Raw genomic sequence first — 4,425 nt, forward strand, 5'->3', positions numbered from 1 at the left:
GATGATGTCATCAGATGTACAACAAGATCAGATGCAAAATCTCAAGTATCAGAAGCATCTAAAGTGGAATCTCGTTTCAAGAAGCTCTGACTCTGGACAAAACTGCAAAGTATCAGAAGCATCTGAACATGAAGTAAAGTCTAGAAGCTCTGACTCTGAACAAATACCTTCTGTAAATTCTGAAGTTATCAGCGATTTCTGAACTTTCAAGAGATAACATCAGAAGCAAGTTTCTCCAGATACACAAAGACTCTAATCAGAATTGTTAATCATGATGAAGTAACGTTTAAGCCAAGTTAAAGTTCTGCAAATGGATTTCCTCAATTAGAAAGAGACGTTAATCTCCTCTTCCAAGAGAAAAGATACTAATTGTGGTAAGTAGTCACTTCTAAGTGAAAAAGTCTACTGCAGAAGCTATTAATGGAATGGCGTAATTACATCTCAATATCCAACAGATTCAACGCTACTTCAACTCTACTTCAACTCCTATAAATAGAGAAGAAATCTCATTCAGTATAAACGAAGAAATCACTAGCCAAAACTATACTGAAATCATATCACGCTCAAGAAAAACATCTTTGTTCTTCAAAGATTTTCACTAAGCTGTTGCTTATCAAGTGAAAAATTTGTTCTTAAGTTTGTAATATTTGCTTTCTTAGAAGCACACTAGATTACACATCTTGTATCTTATTTTTATTTGATTTCCTCAAGTGACTCTTTGCAGTCTGTAGACTTGAGAGGACTAAGAGATTTTCTTCTCTCTTAGGGGTTGTTTGTAATCTTTCAAGATTAGTGGATTAAGTCCTTGTTGAAGGCGAAATCACCTTGGCCGGGTGGACTGGAGTAGCTTTGTGTTATAAGCGAACCAGTATAAAATCATTGTGTGATTTCATTTTGCAAAAGCGCTTATTTTTCAAACAATTCAAACCCCCCCTTTCTTGTTTTTCTCACCTTCACTTTTTGCAATATTCTTCTCTTGACCTCTAATTTCCAAATCATGCATCACATTACATGAATTGTCATCACATGATCACTTGCATATCCATGACTTTTTTGGAGGGAAATTGCAAAATTAAAAAATGGTGCATTGGATGGACTTTCTACCATTGCCATTGAGTTTAAAAAAGGATTTTAAGTGAAAATGATCAAGGGATTGGTACTGTTCACGTGCAATTGGCCCATGCACCATGCATTTTCAAAAATTTGCAAAAACACCTTATTTCACTTAACCAAATTAAACATGGATTAGCAAGGTGATTAGGAAAGGATATAAATACTCTAATCATAACAGAATTGAATGAGGTTAATCACAATTCACATTTCTAGATCCAAAATTCTCTCTCCCTCCAAAACTTTCTTCAAATCAAAATTCAAATTTCTTGAACATAGCACTTGTTTTTTGTTGGAGATTCATGATCAGTGAGTTGATTATAGTGTGAATCAAGTGTTGGTTCGTGGAATTCATGCAAGATTCAAGTGGTTGAAGCTCATGAAGTTGAAAATGGAAATTCAAGTTTAAGCTAGATCTACACGTGTTCAAGCTTCCTTTTCTTCATCAAACATCATTGCAAGCATTATGGAGTGAATTTGGAGCAATACAAGCTGTGGATCTTGTAGTTCAAAGGTTCTGCTCTTCAAGAGGTTAATTTTCGATCCTCTTAATCTCGCAATTCATGTACATATTCTTGTAGATCTAGGTTTGCTGATGATTCTGGTAGAAAAATCATGTGAATTGGTGCATTATTGAGAAAGTTATGAGTGATTGAAGTTTTGCATCTAAAAATGATTTTGCTCGATTCTGTTAATTGATGATGTTTTAGCATGAATTGTTAGTTGATCTATGATGTACATGGAATAAGGATTTGAATGATATAAATTTTTTGGAGTTCTGGACATTTCTGGATTTTCTGGAAAATTGATGCATGAAGTTCATCGTGTTCATCTTCTTCCTCATGAAGAAGATGAAGATTCATGCGTTCTGGAGAATAGCGGCGGTTTCTGGAGAATAGCGTCGGTTTGAACCGTCCAAATTTGCGCGCTAGGGTTACAGGCCAAACGACACCGTTTTGGCTTGGCGCGCGCTCCATTTTGAATCCACACAGGGATCGATTCCCAGCGCCAGCAATATTCAAATGTTCATTTCATTTTTTGCTTTCCCTCCATATTTCACATACTATGCTTCATTTGATTTTTCTTTTTTCATCCAACTTGTAAAATTCATAACAAATTGAAAAATGCATCAAATTACTCCCAATTTTTTGCATAATGATCCTTATTTTGTCTAGTTTTTTATGATGATGAGTTTGAAAGTTGTGCCTGGCTGGAATTGTATTTTCTCTAGGATGATTAAACACATGTGCATTTGTGACATTGCCTTACTCTTTCTATCATGAAATGCTTGTTTTTAATCCAATGGACTTGATGTTTTACATGCTGATTCTAGACACATTGATGGATGTTTTATGCTTGGTTTGGTATTTTTATCATTCACCATTTCTGTTTTATGCTTGTGTTAGCATGGTGTGACAATTTGTGTCACACATTTGGTTGTCTAACTTGTGCAATTTAATTTCCAGGCCAAATGATCTTTGATACTTCTGATTTTTTGTATGATGATTGGGTTGGATGTGTTGAATGCTCATGAAGTTTTCTAGAATTATTTGAATCATTTTTGTTTTGTTTTGGAATTTTCATTCATGATGTCCATATATGAGCCTTGAAATTTCCTTTGACTTCTTTTGATCATGAAATGCCTTTGATGATTGATTTTGATGTGAGACTTTTTAGGACATGTTAATATGTGTTTGAAGTTGCAATGTGTTGAATTTCAGCTCCTGTTTTGAATTTTTTCTTCACCTTTGACCCTAGGCTTTGACCTAGTGGTTTGTTGCTTACATGTGAGCTTTGAATTTCAGGTTTAAGCATCCAAGTTCCATGGTTGATGATGCTTCATCATTTGAATATTGATATTTGCTTTTGATTGCTAACATTTGCTGTTTTGTAGGTTGTTGATAAGTCACTTGAGCTTGCCTCATGGCTTATGTGTTGTACATTGGGATTGTCTGTTTGTTATTGACTGTTGTCTGTTTGTCTGTGTATTGTACTGATTTGTTTAGTTGTTTTCACAGGTACCTAAGTTGCTTTAAGCTCATTTGAACTTTGCTTTGCTTTTGCTTGTGGTTGGCATACCACTTAGGTATAATCCCTAATCTTCATGTAGTCTGGAAGACCTGCTGTTATTGGCAGGCACCTGTCTGAAGCCCTCCTTAAGAGGCCATGTCTTTGGTTATTTATCTTTGTGCCAAGCAGGTGAAGTCCTCTTAAGAGGCAATTGGCAGATAAAAGGGATGTGTAATCCATCCCCTGCTAATCAGTGTGTCATTCATCTTGCTCACACCATGTGTTGATGCATTGTGAATAAGAACCCAAGATCTTATAGAGTCAACCATATGTGGAGAAGAGTTCCTACATTCTGAACTCCCACACTTTCTATTGTTTAAAGCTCTCCCAGGCCAGGGATAAGAGCTATGAGGCACACCCTTCATCTCCATTTCATCTGCTTCACCCTAACTCTCAATGTTAGGGTTAAGAGCTCAAAACACCCCATTCCAGTTGGCTTGTTTCTAAAGCCTAACCTTGCTTGAGCCCATTGATTGTATATAGTGTGTGATAATTGACCTCTTGTTTGCTTACTTGCCTATTTGTGCATAATTGTTTGTGTGTGCCTCTGTGCATTATCTTTAAGCATTAATTGTACATCATTTCATGACCATTGTTCATTGCTTTGTGACATTTTGTTTTGTCCATTGAGGAATCAATTGTAAGTCCATTTATTGGCAGTTGTTTCCTGTGATATGGTAGGAGACTAGTGTAACTCCATAGATTGGCATCTGGTATCCATGTTTTCTTTGTTTTGTGAGACTAGTGTAAGTCCATAGATTGGCATCTGGTATCCATGTTTTCTTTGCTTTGTGAGTCTGGTATAAGTCCATTAATTGGCATCCGGTTTCCATTTTATTTTGGTTATCTCTGATACCATGTTTTACTTGCTTATTGCTTGTTGCCTTTTCCAAAGGAATCACTTGAATCGTCTACATATGATCTCAAGAGGTGAACAATTAAGAAGTTTTGTATCCCTTAACCTCCCACCTTTTTGTTTTTACAACCTCCATTTGCATGTTAACCTAAACCAAAATACTGTGCAAACATTTTCATTTCTTTTCAAATTAGAAACCTAGGCCTTAAGCCTTTGATTTTCAAACTTCACTTTCATAATACTTCTTTTGAATTGAATTCTAATCATACTTTGACCATCTTTTGTGAATAATTCTAAATTGATTAATTCCACTCATTCAATTGTTTTGTGGCTCAAGTCCACTTCTTGATAAGTTTTCATACATTAGCCATAGGTTTGATTTATTCTAG

The sequence above is a fragment of the Lathyrus oleraceus genome, chromosome 5 (assembly GCF_024323335.1).
Source record: "Lathyrus oleraceus cultivar Zhongwan6 chromosome 5, CAAS_Psat_ZW6_1.0, whole genome shotgun sequence".
In the NCBI taxonomy this organism is placed as follows: Eukaryota; Viridiplantae; Streptophyta; class Magnoliopsida; order Fabales; family Fabaceae; genus Lathyrus; species Lathyrus oleraceus.